This window comes from Protopterus annectens, chromosome 9.part0 (assembly GCF_019279795.1).
Source record: "Protopterus annectens isolate FY-2018-M chromosome 9.part0, PAN1.0, whole genome shotgun sequence".
Taxonomy (NCBI): Eukaryota; Metazoa; Chordata; order Ceratodontiformes; family Protopteridae; genus Protopterus; species Protopterus annectens.
In genome coordinates this window covers 1,324,905,785-1,324,925,419 of record NC_056743.1, presented here as the reverse complement: position 1 = coordinate 1,324,925,419, position 19,635 = coordinate 1,324,905,785, and the positions used below count along the sequence as shown (strand labels likewise).

Sequence of the window (19,635 nt, the reverse complement as noted above, 5' to 3'; positions counted from 1 at the left end):
GCTGTAATGTTGTCCATCTGAAAAATGGAGTTCCACATTAAGCACAGCAATGACAACAGTCCTGCTGTGCAGAAACCAAGTGATGCAAGCACTGGGAATACATGTAGATAGCAATCTGAACTTTGACCACCAAGTGTCCATACTGCTGTTGAAAGCCTATGCTGTGCACATCATAAGGCATGCCATCATATTGAGAGCTAAGGATTGTATGACAGCACTGTAGTTAAACCTCATTACAACACTACTACAGTATAATGCTCTTTTTTACATATACATCACCAGACACATGTAGCATCGGGAGAGACCACAGGGCTTTCTCAGTAAGATAACACAGGGCCTAGAATCTATGCCATGATGCATGTGGATAGATTAAAAGCCATGTCACTGTAACCTTTATTTGTATAGGATGAGGTGACTTCTGCCTGCCCTCCAGGCCAGTCGCTGACCCTGCTGTGGTGGGAGTACTGCATATCCAAAAATGTGATATAGCTGATGACAGCAGCAGTGTCTGTTGAGGAGAATACAACAGTATCCCATATGCTGATGTAAAATGCTCTCTGTAATGTTGAGCAACAGCTCTCTCTTTCTCTCTCTCTCTCTCTCTCTCACACACACACACACACACACACACACACACACACACACACACACACACACACACACACAGTTGACTGCAGTGAGAATAGAACTCCTACCTATCTAAGTATACAGACTACAGAAGACAGTATTTTACACCACCACCACAGCTCAAGTCCAACTTGAAGGGTGTCAGACAACACTTTATAGCCGATGACATTGACAGTGTGTGTTGAGGAGAATATGACAGTGTCCCATGTGCTGGTGTAAAATGCTCTCTGTAATGTCAAGCAACAGCTCTCACATAGACATCCACCCAGTTGACTGCAGTGAGAATATAACTCCTACTTATGTAAGTACACAGACTACAATACTTTACACAAGCACCACAGCTCAAGCCCAAATTGGACAGTGTCAGACAACACTTTATAGCTGATGACATCAGCATTGTCTGTTCAGAAGGAGATAACAGTGTCCAACATGCTGGTGTAAAGTGCTCTCTGTAATGTCATGCAACAGCTCACACACACACACACACACACACACACACACACACACACACACACACACACACAGTTGACTGCAATGAGAGTAGACCGCTACCTATCTAAGTACACAGACCACAGAACACAGTACTTTATGCAAGTACCACAGCTCAAGTCCAACTTGGAGGGTGTCAGATAACACTTTATAGCAGATGACATCAGCGGTGTTTGTTGAGGTGAAGATAACAGTCTCTGACATGCTGGTGTAAAATTCTCTGTGTAATGTCAAGCAACAGCTCACACACACACATAGAGTTGACTGCAGTGAGAATAGAACCTCTACATATCTAAATACACAGACTACACCACACAATACTTTATGCAAGTGCCACAGTTCAAGTCCAACTTGGAATGTCTCAGACAACACTTTATAGCTGATGACATCAGCAGTGTGTGTTAAGGAACAGATAACAGTGTCCCCCAAGCTGGTTTAAAATGCTCCCTTTAATGTCAAGTATGAGCTCACACAAACACACACACACACACACACACACACACACACACACACACACACACACACACACACAGCTGACTGCAGTGAGAGTAGAACTCCTACCTATCTAAGTGCACATACTACAGAACACAGTACTTATCACAAGCAACATGGCACAAGTCTGATTTATACAGAAGTGCAGGTGAACTTATAGTAGATGACATCAGCAGGCCATGTGGAAGACATGTTGGGAGGCCTGTATGAAATAGATGTGTAGGCATGTGCAAGTATCAAAATACTGGCAATCCATGGCATTGGAGTAGTAAATGTGGGATAAAAAAACTTCTGCTCTTCTGACTAGACACACACACACACACACACACACCAAGTTGACTAAAGTGAGAACAGAACCCCTACCTATCTAAGTACACAGACTACAGAACACAGGCACCACTGTATAAATCTGATTTATATAGGAGCACAGGTGAACTTATAGTAGATGACATAAGCAGGCCATGTGGGAGACAAGAGGTTGGGAGGCCTGTATGAAATGGATGAGTAGGCATGTGTAAGTATTAAAATACTGAAAATTCATGGCATTGGAGTAGTAACTGTGGGATACACACTTCAGGTCTTCTGTCTAGGCACACACACCAAGTTGACTGCAGTGAGAACAGAATCTCTACCTAAGTACACAGACTACAGAATGCAGTACTTAACGCAAGTGCCACAGCAAAAGTCTGATTTATATAGGAGTGAGGTGAACTTATAGTAGATAACATCAGCAGGCCATGTGGGAGAAGAGAGGTTGGGAGGTTTGTATGAAATTGATGTGTAGGCATGTGCAACTATCAAAACACTGGCAATCCATTACATGGAAGAAGTAGGATACACACATCTGTTCTGCTGTCTAGACACACACACACACACGCACACACGCACACACACACACACACACACACACACACACACACACACACACACACACACACACACACACACACACACACATACACACACACACACACACACACACACACATATATATATATATGCACACTCAGTCAACTGCAGTGAGAACAGAACCCCTATCTATCTAAGTACACAGACTACAGAATGTTATGCACGTGCACCAGCACAAGTCTGATTTATATAGGAGTGCAAGTGAACTTATAGTAAATGACATCAGCAGTCCATGTGGGGAACAACAGGTTGGGAGGCCTTCATAGGCACATAGCTTTATAAGTTCATATGAGGCTACTAGTCTAATAGCACTAGGGTGTTTAGAAGCCTAGCTGTGTAAAAACACAAGTACCCTTATTGAGCATAGTTGGATGGTCAGCTTTAGAAGAGTGAGTTTGAGAGCAGCACCAACCGGCCCTGTCCATGAGGGACATAGGTACCAGCCCAGAGGTGACTTTACAATCACCCAACCAGTACTCAAAGTTGTGCTTGAACAGGGTCATTGAGGAGCACTGCTTCACATGTAGTGGGATCCTATTACAGAGGGGTGTGAATCATTGTGGGATATATCTGTTTCCTCAGCAATTCTGTTTATAACATAGGCTTGGTTGAAAACCTTGGGAAGAATTATGCTTGTCCCATTTGAATTGCAAATGTCCATCATTTCCAGAGGGGCAGGGTCTGCCATGCTCTGCAGGACCACCATAGGTCACCTCTCAGCAGCCTGCATGATACAATGTACAGTGATAGTATGTCAGTCGTTTCATGTATGTCGTCTCCCAGGCACAACCCAGTGTTTTCTTCAATTGCTGCAGTGTCTGGTGAGGTGCAGAGAGATGTGAGCATTGTACTCCATTACTGGTGTTAGAAGAGTAGACGTATGACTACCCTGGTCTTGGATGTGCAGTCCATATGTATGATGTACACAATGCTGATTGTGTGTGTCACCACTATGGGCACATAGTGATAAACGTGTAGATGCTATCCGCATGTATTCCCAAGTCTCACAACACTGTGTTTGAGCTTAGGGGGGTGCTATGTATATCATAATTAGCAGGGGTATTTCATTGACAAAGGGGACAATGAGTCATTTTGTGCTTTAAGGTTCAGTCCATGAGTTTGGCTGCAATCATTAGTCGATGTCAGCCCCTACTGTAATATGCTACCATCACTGGGTGACTCTAGAGGAGTGCATCCAGTTAACAGTCATCTGTAAACTTGGTAAACCACAGGCTACCTACTGTTGCCTGTTCTTCAGGAAAGTATTTGCCAAACAGTTTAGGGTCCAGCACAGATCCTTGTGGTATTCCACTGGTGAGTGGGCTAGTAGTGGAGGTTCAGTCCCCAACTTTCAGTGTGTGTAGTCTGTCGTTCAGCCAGTTGACTATGTATCTAGTACTGTATGGCCCAATTCCCAGATGGAAAATCTTCACTATGAGACATGAATGGGAGATAGTGTCAAAGGCCTTGGATAACTCAACATAGGAGGTATATCCTGTTATCCCTCATCCAGGTCTTTGGGGTTAGTATCCAAGAAGTCCACAAGGATCAATAAGCAAGATCTACCCTTGACAAAACCAAAATGGGGAGGGTCAAGTGTGTCGAAGTTCACCTATGTCCCTGTGCATATGGTCCATGCTGATTCCTGCACTAGCCTTGCAGATAAGGCTTTTTAGGGATATGGGTCAATAGTTGTAGTTGTGCATGTTACCAGATTGATGTGCATTGCATAGCACACATTTTATAATGCATGTTGTAGTGTGGTTGATATATGTGAAGAAAAGTATTGAGACTCCCAGGGTTGTTGTGCTTGGGGGGTGCCAACACATGGATGTATTGTAAATATATGACATATAATTAGATAGTACTCTCAGTCTGCAATGTTTCTACATGCATTTTCATGTCATACAAAGGAAATGGACAGTAAGAAGTAGTAATACAGCATAACATATACATTTCAATAGCGTGTTGAGCAGCAGGATTGCAAGACAGTTATCAAAGTGCATTCTCATATGAGATACACATGTTTGCTCACTGCTAAGCAATGTGCAAATGCGAGCCACATTGCTAAAGTTTGACAGCTAGTACTGAGTCTCTGGAATACATATGCTACTTAACTGACTCTGTGGCAGCACATGTTAATGCAGTTAATGCAGTGATACATATCTTTTTGGGGCCATATGGTACTGGGTTTGAATACAGCTGTATCTAATACTTTTAACTATTTTTGCATTGTCATTGTTGCATGTTGGTGCACAATGCACACCATCATGCAATAATGCATTAAAAAAAGAAATGGAAAAAATAGGACAGTGGTGAAATGGGGAGCAAGCAGGAGGAAGAACAAAGGGAAATCAGGGCAGGAATGTGCAGGAGGGAGGTAGGAAAGAACCATAGCTATCCATTTCTTTAACAGTGTAAAGTGAACATATGTGCAAAATATTAACTGAATTTGGACTGCCGCCTCCAGATAGAGAGGTGACCACAACATATCATATAGCCAGCTAGACCAAATCAAGTGTGTCAAGAAGACATGTGTGACATGGAGAGCTATGTATGGGATGATTTTGTTATTTGGGACAGGTGCTCATTTTCTTTTTTTTTTTTGTGAGTGAGAGAGAGGACTGTTGGGGAAGGGATGTAGGTAGACAAACAAAACAAGAGACAATGATGGTGATGGACACAAAAGGTTGGGGGACACCATGATTAGGGTGAGAGTGGGGACATCCATAACCCATGGACATCAAGCTTGGTGATAGTGAGAATCGAGTCCTCACCTACTGGACTGTCATCATTGTCACCTCACTTCACCAATGGCTAGAGCACTTGACATCTCCTTCTCCTCCTCCTAGTGCTACATACAATGAGGGAGAGCAGCCTCTCCAGCCAGTGTAGGTGTACACCAACAGTCTGGTGCACAACCCTACATACCATCCCTGGCAACTCGGTATGGGTGCTAAACTTACCACTTCTGCCTCTGTTCCCAGATGGAACTGGTGGACTAGCCTCCAGGGCAGGACTACCTGAGGGGGGCAGGTAGTGCAGGATCAGCAAAGGTGGTGCTGCCAGGTTGGCTCCCACATGTGCTGAGCAAAGGTGCCAGAACTGGTGGAGGGGGGCAGGAGGATCCTATATGGCAGCCCTACTCGGATGTGTTGTGGAGCATTTCATGATGCAGCACACATGGATGACATGGGCACATTCTGATGACATGTAATAAAATAAAACAAAAAATAAAAAAATAAAATAAAATAAAAACAAGAGATAAGGGTTCAGGTGAGAGAGAGAGAGAAAAAAGAGATAAGATTAGTACCTTCATATGTGACATACAATGCATTAATACAATTTACTCTTAAGACTGCCACCTCCTAACAGATAACTTTTAATTTTAAGACTACCAGCTCCTAACAGATGCACACTATACTACAGATTGCAACATGTACTACTTGACATGTGTATATATTGCACATATGCATGTTCCAGTTATACAGATTACAATTTACAACAGGGCATGTGAGCCACTGGTATATAGCTTTTACTTTAAACCTTTAAGTTACACATAACTGAAGAATTAACAGCACTGTATAGTTGGGAATAGTATATGAACCCACAACTTCTGACTAAAGTCAAATATTGTAGTCTTGGAATGTGCTACAAATTAATGCATGCATACTTGTTTTTACAGTTGATATATGCATGCTCAATTTGATACAGCTATATAAAATACCAAAATATATATCTTTAACTTTTAATGCTACAATAACACTACTCTTTTGCTGCATACAAACCACATGCTTTCCTTATCCTCACCAATCTAGCCCCATGGGTTCTTGCTTTGGCCTCCCTTTCCATGGCAGCTGTGAAAAAACAGAACAGAATACCATTATGAATATCAGTCTTGCCTATATTCAGCTTTTAAGTCTTACAAGTACTCTCTGTAGTTGATACTTACACATCTGTGGGATGTCCACAATCCCGAATTCCTTGAGGCAAGCATCAAGGGTATCTCTCTTCCTCAGCCACAGGTGATTATAGTGATGCTTACATTGGTCACCAGTGCACGGGATACAAGTGGCACTGGAAACAACCCAGGCCACACTATCTTAAGCTTCTGACGTACACTGGGAAGCAGAATAGTCCCCCTGCAATTGGCATTTCACTAGAAGCCCAATAAAAATCCATCTCTGTACCATAAATGTGACACTCTGTCCATGAACATCTGTCACGTCTACCATGGATCAAGACCAATGTAGATTGATGGTTTCCCACCAATTCCAGTTATTGCATCTACTGGGAGTACACACAATGTTTGAAAAGATTGTGCTACACTTACTTTCGCCGAAACACAGTGCTTGGCAGTGCGCACCTCCAAGCACCACATTTGAGAGATAAGTGGACCACAACAGTGGCAAGCAAAGCAATTTCACGATTATTGGATATACAGGTAGTTTTTTAATGTGTAAAGCAGTAATAACGCCAATGAGGTTGCAATAATGGTAAAATAATAAAATGTAATATCAAATGAGCTTTAAGTTGTATATGTGTGTTTGACAAATTTGAAGGCCATATCAGTCCAGATACAGAAATATACTTACAAGAATATAGTACACAGTATACCCACTGTCATGCATTTTATAATAAATGTGATAATACATAGATAAATAAATGCATAACTGATACAATACTAGTGTGTCAACCCTCATCATATAATTATCAGCTCCACTATGTCAAGTATTATAAGTGAGAGCAACTACAATGGGAAATGGAACAACAGTGAAAGTGTATGGAATATGCTGTATTTGAACTGAGGTCCATGGGTATAACACAAGAAGGTTGGGAAAAAACATGTGTCTATGCTGCAGTTCAATGCTATAAATTGCAATGTCATAATAGCAAAACAAAGGTTGCACACCCATACTAGAACCCAGAACCATCTGTACTCTAGCCATACACTTAACACATGCTGCTGCAGGATTAGTTACATGACACTCCCTATTTGACTAATCATTCTTAAGATCTCGCTGTTAACCACAGTGCAACATCACTTAGCATGTTAGTGCAATGCCCATTATCATTATATGAATGCATCCAGTTTCTATTTTTGGCTGTCTGAATCCTGTCTGGTTACAAGGTAGGTCAGTTGTCCAGTTGCACACTACTGCTCCTTGTGCAAATGAGATAAGCATAGCCAAACCTTCCATTCATTTCCTTAGTGCGTGTGCTTACACTATGCACTGCATAATGCAAATATTGGCCAAAGAAAAGTAGACAAACAAATACAAAAAAGGAAAAAAAGGAAAATAAAAACAGAAAACATCTGGAAATAGTTATTTTGCAATTATGAGATACTTATGTGTATTATCCTTCTGTTGTCTTTTAGGTTACCTACTAGTATGCCACCCAGGTGTGTCAATCCATGGAGACCAACCTTCACTGATGCCGAGAACCAGGTGATTGTGCAGGGCATTAGGCAACATGGTGCTTTTCTTCTGGAAAGGGGACAGGGAGATATGGCATGTAGGATGCGAATATGGCTATGGCCGCAGATAGTAGATTATATCAATGCAATAGGTGGTCATGGCAGGACATACGAGCAAGTGCACCACAGGGCCACTGACATAATCACATCTGGACAGAGGACAGCAGCTGCAGTGGGCTGTGACCAGATGGTTGCCAGAGTAGGGCCTGCTAAGGAACCACCACTAACTCCCAATGATGAGTTCCTGGCCAATATCAGAGATGCAGACAGCTCCCAAGAGACAGCAGTACAGCATGTCCTGGATGCTGAAGCAACAGTTTCTGAGACAGCAAGCATGCCCCAGGAGGAGGAGCTTCCAGGTAGGTTTTGGTATCTGAACAGCTGAATACTGTTGTATAGTAAAACAGTTGAACTGAATAAGTTAATTCTGCATCATATGTCTTTTTTGGAGGGGGGATTGAAGATTGCTACATTTATAAGCTTAGGTTGGAGTTGTCAGCCACATTCTTGTTGACAGTATACTTAAAGGACATATACAGGAATAATGTATTACCCCTGTATTACTGTTAATTGTGACAATGTTGCCCTTTCCTCTTGCTTAACTTGTTCCAGGATGATCTGAACTACAGAGAAGGATCTCTTCTGCAGGTGGTAATCCAAACATTTTTATGTTAGTATTGCTGAGCAATTTAAAGAAATATTGTAGTGTGTGATGTTGATCTCAGGCCTGTTGTGTGTATTGCTGTACTGTTTGTAATAGTGGCACACTGTTACTTTGTTAGCATATATTGCATTATAGCAGTGCATATTAATTTATTCCTGTGTTTCTTGCTTTTTGTCACAGGTGATCATGACAGTGGAAATGTGGGCCCTATGCAACCTGATGTCAGTGTATCAGCCGAATCTGATGATGATGGTGGCTAAACTGAGGCACAGTCAGGGGGGGTGCAGAGGTTGAATCTGACACAGAGGTTGACATATGGCCATCCCCTGCATTTCCATCAGACATAGCCAGTAAGCCTATGCCTACCCAGTCCAGTGACCCCACAAATATTGGACAGGGGGAGGGTGAGGACATTGATCACGGAAGGGTGGCTACTGCAGCTTCAGTGCCTGTTGAGTCTGGCCATAGCTAAAGTGTGGATGAGGTGCCATGCAGGAGGATCAATAGGTGTACATGGAGGGGGCCTGCTGTCCTTTCTTCACCTGGTGAAGATGTCTCTTTCCATGCTGCTCAACATATGTGTAGGCCCCTCATGGATTCACAAGCACATTTCCATAGGTGCTCCAGACAAATGCTCAGGTTTGTGGAGGTGGCACACTCTGACATGTGTGGCTGCTTCCACCATGTTTCAGAGTCACTGGATCAGATGAATGACATGTTGGAATGAGGGGTGTCTGGATGTATTGTAAATATATGACATATAATTAGATAGGACTCTCAGTCTGTAATGTTTCCACGTGCATTTTCACGTCATACAAAGGAAATGGACAGTAAAAAGTAGTAATACAGCATAACATATACATTTCAAAAGCGTGTTGAGCATCAGGTTTGCGAGACAGTTAGCAAAGTGCATTCTCATGTGAGATACACATGTTTGCTCACTGCTAAGCAGTGTGAAAATGCGAGCCACATTGCTAAAGTTTGACAGCTAGTACTGAGTCTCTGGAATACATCTGCTACTTAACTGACTCTGTGGCAGCACATGTTAATGCAGTTAATGCAGTGATACATATCTTTTTTGGGCCAGGTGGTACTGGGTTTGAATACAGCTGTATCTAATACTTTTAACTATTTTTGCATTACCATTGTTGCATGTTGGTGCACAATGCACACCATCATGCAATAATGCATTAAGAAAAAGAAATGGAAAAAATAGGACAGTGGTGAAATGGGGAGCAAGCAGGAGGAAGAACAAATGGAAAGCAGGGCAGGAATGTGCAGGAGGGAGGTAGGAAAGAACCATAGCTATCCATTTCTTTAACAGTGTAAAGTGAACATATGTGCAAAATATTAACTGAATTTAGACTGCCACCTCCAGATAGAGGGGTGACCACAACATATCATATAGCAAGCTAGACCGAATCAAGTGTGTCAAGAAGACATGTGTGAAATGGAGAGCTATGTATGGGATGATTTTTTTTTTTTTTTGGGACAGGTGCCCATTTTTTTTGTGAGAGAGAGAGGATTGGTGGGGAAGGGATGTAGGTAGACAAACAAAACAAGAGACAGTGACGGTGATGGACACAAAAGGTTGGGGACACCATGATTAGGGTGAGGGTGGGGATATCCATAACCCATGGACATCAAGCTTGGTGATAGTGAGAATCGAGTCCTCACCTACTGGACTGTCATCATTGTCACCTCACTCCACCAATGGCTGGAGCACTTGACATCTCCTTCTCCTCCTCCCAGTGCTACATACAATAAGGGAGAGCAGCCTCTCCAGCCAGTGTAAGTGTACACCAACAGTGTGGTGCACAACCCTACATACCATCCCTGGCAACTCGGTATGGGTGCTAAACTTACTACTTCTACCTCTGCTCCCAGAGGGAACTGGTGGACTAGCCTCCAGGGCAGGACTACCTGAGGGGGCTGGTAGTGCAGGATCAAAAGGTAGTGCTGCCAGGTTGGTTCCCACATGTGCTGAGCAAAGGTGCCAGAGCTGGTGGAGGGGGGGGGGCAGGAGGATCCTATGTGGCAGCCCTACTCGGATGTGTTGTGGAGCAATTCATGATGTAGCACACATGGATGACATGGGCACAATTTGATGACATGCAATAAAATAAAACAAAAAATAAAAAAATAAAATAAAATAAAAACAAGAGATAAGGGTTCAGGAGAGAGAGAGAGAGAAAAAGAGATAAGATTAGTACCTTCATATGTGACTTACAATGCATTAATACTATTTACTCTTAAGACTACCACCTCCTAACAGATATTTTTTTTAATTTTAAGACTACCAGCTCCTAACAGATGCACACTATACTACAGATTGCAACATGTACTACTTGACATGTGCATATATTGCACATATGCATGTTCCAGTTATACAAATTACAATTTACTGCAGGGCATAGCTTTTACTTTAAACCTTTAAGTTACACATAACTGAAGAATTAACAGCACTGTATAGTTGGGAAGTGTAGTATATGAACCCACAACTTCTGACTAAAGTCAAATATTGTAGTCTTGGATTGTGCTACAAATTAATGCATGCATACTTGCTTTTACAGTTGAGATATACATGCTCAATTTGATACAGCTATATAAAATACCAAAATATGTATCTTTAACTTTTAATGCTACAATAACACTACTCTTTTGCTGCATACAAACCACATGTTTCCCTCATCCTCACCAATCTAGCTCCATGTGTTCTTGCTTTGGCCTCCCTTTCCATGGCAGCTGTGAAAAAAACAGAATAAAATACCATTATGAATACCAGTCTTGCCTATATTCAGCTTTTAAGTCTTACAAGTACTCTCTGTAGTTGATACTTACACATCTGTGGGATGTCCACAATCCCAAATTCCTTGAATCAAGCATTGAGGGTATCTCTCTTCCTCAGCCACAGGTGATTATAGTGATGCTTACATTGGTCACCAGTGCACAGGATACCAGTGGCACTGGAAACAACCCGGGCCACACTATCTTAAGCTTCTGACTTACACTGGGAGGCAGAATAGTCCCCCTGCAATTGGTATTTCACTAGGAGTCCAGTAAAAATCTTGGACTCCTGGATACCCCATCTCTGTACCATAAATGTGACACCCTGTCCATGAACATCTGTCATGTCTACCATGGATCAAGACCAATGTAGATTGATGGTTTCTACCAATTCCAGTTATTGCATTTACTAGGAGTACACACAGTGTTTAAAAATATTGTGCTACACTTACTTTCGCCGAAACACAGTGCTTGGCAGTGCGCACCTCCAAGCACCACATCTGAGAGATAAGTGGACCAGAACAGTGGCAAGCAAAGCAATTTCACAGTTATTGGATATACAGGTAGGTTTTTTATGTGTAAAGCAGTAATAACGCCAATGAGGTTGCAATAATGGTAAAATAATAAAATGTAATATCAAATGAGCTTTAAGTTGTATATGTGTGTTTGACAAATGTGAAGGTCATATCAGTCCAGATACAGAAATATACTTACAAGAATATAGTACACAGTATACCCACAGTCATACATTTTATAATAAATGTGATAATACATAGATAAATAAATGCATAACTGACGCAATACTAGTGTCAGCCCTCATCATATAATTATCAGCTCCACTATGTCAAGTATTATAAGTGAGAGCCACTACAATGGGAAATGGAACAACAGTGAAAGTGTATGGAATATGCTGTATTTGAACCGAGGCCCATGGGTATAACACAAGAAGGTTGGGAAAAAACACGTGTCTATGCTGCAGTTCATTGCTATAAATTGCAATGTCATAATAGTAAAACAAAGGTTGCACACCCATACTAGAACCCAGAACCGTCTGTACTCTAGTCCTACACTTAACACATGCTGCTAAAGGATTAGTTACTCCCTATTTGACTAATAATTCTTAAGATTTCGCTGTTAACCACAGTGCAACATCGCTTAGCATGTTAGCGCAATGCCCATTATCATTATATGAATGCATCCAGTTTCTATTTTTGGCTGTCTGAATCCTGTCTGGTTACAAGGTAGGTCAATTGTCCAGTTGCACACTACTGCTCCTTGTGCAAATGAGATAAGCATAGCCAAACCTTCCATTCATTTCCTTAGTGCGTGTGCTTGCACTATGCACTGCATAATGCAAATATTGGCCAAAGAAAAGTAGACAAACAAATACAGAAAAGGAAAAAAAGGAAAAGAAAAACAGGAAACATCTGGAAATAGTTATTTTGCAATTATGAGATACTTATGTGTATTATCCTTCTGTTGTCTTTTAGGACACCTACTAGTATGCCACCCAGGTGTGTCAATCCATGGAGACCAACCTTCACTGATGCAGAGAACCAGGTGATTGTGCATGGCATTAGACAACATGATGCTTTTCTTCTGGAAAGGGGACAGGGAGATATGGCATGTAGGATGCGAATATGGCTATGGCCGCAGATAGTAGATTATATCAATGCAATAGGTGGTCATGGCAGGACATACGAGCAAGTGCACCACAGGGCCACTGACATAATCACATCTGGACAGAGGACAGCAGCTGCAGTGGGCTGTGACCAGATGGTTGCCAGAGTAGGGCCTGCTAGGGAACCACCACTAACTCCCAATGATGAGTTCCTGGCCAATATCAGAGATGCAGACAGCTCCCAAGAGTACAGCATGTCCTGGATGCCGAAGCAACAGTTTCTGAGACAGCAAGCATGCCCCAGGAGGAGGAGCTTCCAGGTAGGTTTTGGTATCTGAACAGATGAATACTGTTGTATAGTAAAACAGTTGAACGGAATAAGTTAATTCTGCATCATATGTCTTTTTTGGAAGGGGATTGAAGATTGCTACAGTTATAAGCTTAGGTTGGAGTTGTCAGCCACATTCTTGTTGACAGTATACTTAATGGACATATAAAGGGATAATGTATTACCCCTGTGTTACTGATAATTGTGATGATGTTGCCCTTTCCTCTTGCTTAACTTGTTCCAGGACCATCTGGACTATAGAGAAGTATCTCTTCTGCAGGTAGTAAGCCAAACATTTTTATGTTAGTATTGCTGAGTAATTTAAAGAAATATTGTAGTGTGTGATGTTGATCTCAGGCCTGTTGTGTGTATTGCTGTACTGTTTGTAACAGTGGCAGTGCTGTTACTTTGTTAGCATATATTGCATTATAGCAGTGCATATTAATTTATTCCTGTGTTTCTTGCTTTTTGTCACAGGTGATCATGACAGTGGAAATGTGGGCCCTATGCAACCTGATGTCAGTTTATCAGCAGAATCTGATGATGATGGCGGCTGAAATGAGGCACAGTCAGGGGGGTGCAGATATTGAATCTGACACAGAGGTTGACATATGGCCATCCCCTGCATTTCCATCAGACCTAGCCAGTAAGCCTATGCCTACCGAGTCCAGTGACCCCACAAATATTGGACAGGGGGAAGGTGAGGACATTGATCAGGGAAGGGTGGCTACTGCAGCTTCAGTGCCTGTTGAGTCTGGCCATAGCTAAAGTGTGGATGAGGTGCCATGCAGGAGGATCAATAGGTGTGCTTGGAGGGGGCCTGCTGTCCTTTCTTCACCTGGTGCAGATGTCTCTTTCCATGCTGCTCAACATATGTGTAGGGCCTTCATGGAGGCACAGGCACATTTCCATAGGTGCTCCAGACAAATGCTCAGGTTTGTGGAGGTGGCACACTCTGACATGTGTGGCCGCCTCCACCATGTTGCAGAGTCACTAGATCAGATGAATGACACGTTGGAATGAGGGGTGTCTGTGATAGACCAAGGGGGTGTTGTCATGGAATGAGCTGTGTTTGGCACCATTCAATGGTTTGTGTATGTCCCTCTTGGAGTATATTGACATCATTTAGGGATTCAATAATTGCACCTAATTTGTAGCAAACTTAGTCAGCCACAGCCCCTCTGCTTTGGCCTGAACTTCTGAGAAGTATATTCCAAACAATAGGGTGCCCAGCACTGACTCCTGTGACAGGTCTGCTGGTTGAGGTATAGTCCCTAACTTTGACTAAGTGTGATCTGTCGGTGAGCCGGTTAGCAACCCACCTGGTGACATAAGGGCTGATATTTAACTGGGAGTGTTTATCAATGATGCCCAAATGTGGGATTGTTTAGAAGGCCTTGGCTAAGTCAAGGTAGGCTCTATGCAGATTTGTCTTCGCCTATGGCTCTGGTGACACTTTTGAAGAAGTCCACCAGGATTAACAGGCATGACCAGCCTTTGACAAAGCCAAACTGTGTTAGATCAATGGTTTGAAGATCACCTATATCCTTATTTATAAGGTCCATGATGATTTGTCCATGGCCTTACAGATAAGCCTGGTTAAACTTATGGGTCTGTAGTTCCCAGGGTCTGTTGCTGTACCCCCTTTATGAAGGGGGATGACATTTGCTGTTTTCCATTCAGCAGGGATAAAACCAGTACTTAGGCTGTGGTTAAAAAGGGAACATAATGGAGTTGCTAAATAATGTTTTAGACCATTAAAATTCAACCTGGGATGCCATCCAGTCCCACTGAGGCTGTGTTTTTAGCCTTGGAGAGAGCATTAATGACTTGCTCTTTGGAGCTGCAAGGTGGGGGAGATGTAGAAGGAATGCTTTTGTGTAATGTTTGGAGGGGACGGGAAGTGAAATTTTCACCAAACCTGTCAGCTAATAGGTTAGCTGTTTTTGATGGATCAGTGTGTGCTATGCCATCCACAGCTAGTTCAGCACATGTCTGTGTCCTACCTTTTAAGTTATGGATATAGCTGAAGAATGCCTTATGGTTATCCTTAGCTATGGTTGCTAATTTTTTCTCGATGTTGCCCTTACAGGATTTTACAAGTTGTCATATAGACTATAGTCTGTATTATTTGTTTGTTCAAGCAGAGGAGGGTATTCTTCCAGTGCTGGGACCTCTCTTTTTTATTCTTAAACAGCAACTTCTTGTATAACTTATCAGTGCTAGATGTCCACCAGGGAGGCTTGTTTTTTTCTTGAGGATATTGTTTTAATTCTATCAGGTACAGCATTGTCAATACATTTGTATAAGTGATTGTACAGGGCATTTGTGTATACCTTAGTATAGCTGTTAATGCCACCTGTCAGAACAGGAACTTGGAAATGATTTATGCCATTCCTTAGGAGGATATAATTATATTTGGTGATATTCTTTAGCCTGATTTCACCTAAGAGGGGGTTCAGGTGTTATAGCTAATTCAAATGTGACTGATTTGTGATCAGATTTTAAAAAGTGAGGGTCCTGGTGGTACAAACGTCACCCATGTTGGTGAGGACTAGGTAGAGAATATTTGAGCCCCTTGTGGGGTTGCACACTATTTGTTCCCGGACATTAGTGTGAAAGTCCAGGAACCTTTGTGCGAGCATGTTGGCACTCATATAGGTTTCCCAGTCAATGGAGGGATAGTTAAAATCACCCATGACTAGATTGTTTGGTTGTAATTTGATTGACTCAAGTAGTTCCAAATAAGCAGCATGGATATCATGGTTCATTGAAGGGGACCTGTGACAAACGGGGATACTGTCAGCACAGCTATCTGGAATTTTGTAAATAATTATGTTATTTGTGACTATCAGCATGATTTATATAAGATGCCTGTGTTACAACTGTATTAGAACTGTATGTCATGGGTATATCAAACTTGTTTGTACAGACATGTGTGTTAAAAAGGTATTTTATAATGTGCTTGTGCTTGAAATGTAACCACAGTGTGCCCTACTGGAATAGAACGGAAATGTACATGCACTATTCTAACTGCTTGAATGTATATATTTTAACAGTGGCAACTGGAATACAGGAGGTTAACTTCAGAAAAAATATCTGAAATTTAATTACTTTATAGGCTAGGCTGGAGACATAAGTCTGTACTAGGACGCTTTCCGTATTGTCCTTAGGGTGAAATGATTGCTAGTCTTGAAATGTGGAGGAATGTAATTGTATTATGACTTCCAGCATCTGACAAAGATCTGAGGTCTAGGAAGTTTCACCGGTAGATGCTAAATACTGATAGATTCCAGCAGTGGGGCTTTCACCTGGGATAGAGTCAGATGACAAGAAAATGATGCAATTCTGCAAGCTATCCCAACAGTAATATTTGAGATATTAAATTGAGAAGTCTCTTAGAGAGACAGGGCATTCTGTATTCTGTCTTGGACCTGACAAGAACTATTCACCACATCTGCCTTGCTCTCATGAAGTATGTTTCTAGGGAACAGTACAATTCTCTTAGATACTGTCAGGAATATACCAAGGCTTAGTTTAGATCTTTTTCTTTATTTATTTGAGACTGTCCTGCAATGTTGTTTTAAATATTTCCTGTGATTTTGAACTCTGATGCCACTGTGAATACATACTGAGTATTTTCTTGTTCTTTTATTTATTAAATATATTTAAACCTTTCATTGTAGCTAGTCTGTATAAAGATATTTAAGTTTAGAGAGTAGTTGCATATTTATTTGGTGACACTGTATGGGCCACTCATAATAGCCTTGGGGTCTATATCGAATTAGTGAATGCTTAGAAAAGCGAACGCTAATTCATCAGCTTACAATCCCGAACACCCGCAACAGCGATTATTTTCACAGGACAAAAAATCGCTGGGCCGGTTTTGGGAGTTTGCCATTTCCTCCACTGTGGTGCAATCTCGGAGTTAGTATATTTAAGTAGGGGGTGATGCCCCCCAAATGTTTTAAGTTTTTTTTTTTTTTTTTGTGGACCAGTGATTTTTTTCCCTGGGAAAAAAAAACATTGCTGTTCCGGGTGTTCGAGATTTTAAACTTTCGTTTAAAAATGATCGATGAATTAGTGTTCGCTTTTCTAAGCGTTCGCTAATTCAATATAGATCCTAGCTTTGCTCTTGGTCAGACTATTTGTATTAATATTAATATTACAGAGTAAGATTGGACACCCTTTCTTAAGGGCCTTAATGTAGCTGATAAGGAGTTGGCTGGTGGCAGTGATAACTACCTTATAGTCTGGGCAAAAGGGGGCATAGCTAGTTAACCTGTGCCAGCCATTTCTGGTGTGTGTGTAAATCAAACCTCAAAGAGTGTGTGTGTCAGCTACTTGGGCAGGGACACAAAGTACTGGTTGGACAGAAAGGGTGCTGGAGGTCTTGGCTTGGCCTCTCAGCTGAGATTTCAACTTTATAGCTGTGCCAGTGGGGAATCTTATTGGGGATCTCGAGAAAGAGGGAGAAACCAGCCCCAGACTGACTGTGGACTCTGTGTGCTCCTAAGAGAAATTGCACCTGATGCAGAGAGTTGCATCTGTAAATACTGTGTGTGTACCTGTTATCCTCCCAGAGTATGTCCCCTACTAGTGCCAGGGTGAGGATTGAGTCTCCTTAATTACTGGTCCAGTGGTGGGTCGTCACAGGGCCTATAGCTAATGATGACTTGAAGGGGAGGTTTTACCCACAGTTAGTTGAACTTGGAGTAACTCCATGGAGTTTCCCTGTTTAACCAGTCTAGAGGTGTATTTATCTTTGATGAAGATAGATACTCCTCCTCCTTTGGTTCTCACACATTCATTTTGTGGTCTGAAAGTGCAGAAGGTATTGTAGCCTTGCAAGGCTGGGGTATTCAGTGACCCTGAATCAAGTTTATGTGACTGCACAGATGCCAGGGCCATCCTCCAGGGAGAAGAGTGCTTCCAGTGAGTACAGTTTCTGATTTAAACTCTGAGCATTTAGCAGTATAACCTTTAATTTATTTGTGAGCAATATTTTCACATTGAAAATTTTGTTCTTCAGACCTTGCCTAAAAAAAGGCACTATGGGGGAGGTAAATGCCTTAGCCAGTAATCAAAAGCCTAGTGGTGACAGGTGAAGACCATCTCTGACAAAGTAGCATGCTGTATCAGCCATGTCATCCCAGGCTGACAGGAACTGGATCCCCTTAGAATGACATCAGAAACTAAGCCAATTGTTGAAGTCAATCATTTTTGTTCATAATGTGGTATCATCCTAGGTGAGGGTAGGATGTTGCTCAAAGCTAGGAACATACCTACCTGGGACACATATTCAGAGAGCTCAATCATGAATATCTTCATATAGTCCATTGAGGTACATCTCAAGTCATGCACAACAATATGAAATATGACAGAATCATAACAGTACTTGTTGGGAGATTTAAGTGCATGTGTGATCTCAAGGTTCCTGGCTCCCGATAGACAGCTGACAGTAACCTTCGCCTTGTCCAGCCTGGTGAGTGGGACATCTGTGTGTCTCACAATGGCATCACCTATGACTAAAAAATTTGGTTTAAATGTGCTTTGCCTTGGGGCGTATTTGTTGAGACACTGATGCTTGAGTTTTTACATGTATTGAATGCTGTAGGTGCTGTATTAGGTATAGTATGTTTGTGTTTGGAAGGTCTCTGGTGTTTAGGTAGGTTTCTGGTGAGTACTGCCGCATATGATGGTTTATGTGTTGAGTGCATGGTTTGAGAAGGAGGTGTAGTATGTGAGATGAAAACCTGTTCAATGTTACTGTTCTGAGCATGGGAGAGCAAGGATTCCAGATTCTTAGTGTAGATGCATCCCTCACAAATTGTACTAAGGTGATTTAGGGGTAGAGGTTGTCTGTACATGAGGCAGTTGCTACACTGCCTCAGGATACCCATGTCAATCAGGCTGGTAGCAGAAATGGAGGGAAACTGACCATTCATAAAGCTAGGTTAAATCCTGTTTTCACTGTGTGAAGAGAAAATGGAGGGGTGTGGTATAACTGAGTGCTCTAAATGGGGTCTATACTAATGGGGTGCTCTATACAGGGCCTATACAAGTGGAGGTTCTCTAAATGGTATGAGACAATTGTAGATTTCGTGGTTTTTTGACTGCTTTAGGGGCAAAAGCACATATGACGTACTCTCTGAGCAGTTAAGTGTAATTTAAGGACTTCTCACCCAGATCACAGGCAGCTACTAAGGGAAAATTTATCTGTTGAAGTTTTTGAGTCT

General features: G+C 41.9%; 1 protein-coding gene across 1 annotated transcript in view; it reads right to left on the bottom strand.

Moving 5' to 3' along the window:
* The window catches only part of SH2D6 (SH2 domain containing 6), a 1,258,756-nt gene that overhangs the window by 755,056 nt on the left and 484,065 nt on the right, over window positions 1–19,635 (bottom strand). The window lies entirely within an intron of this gene.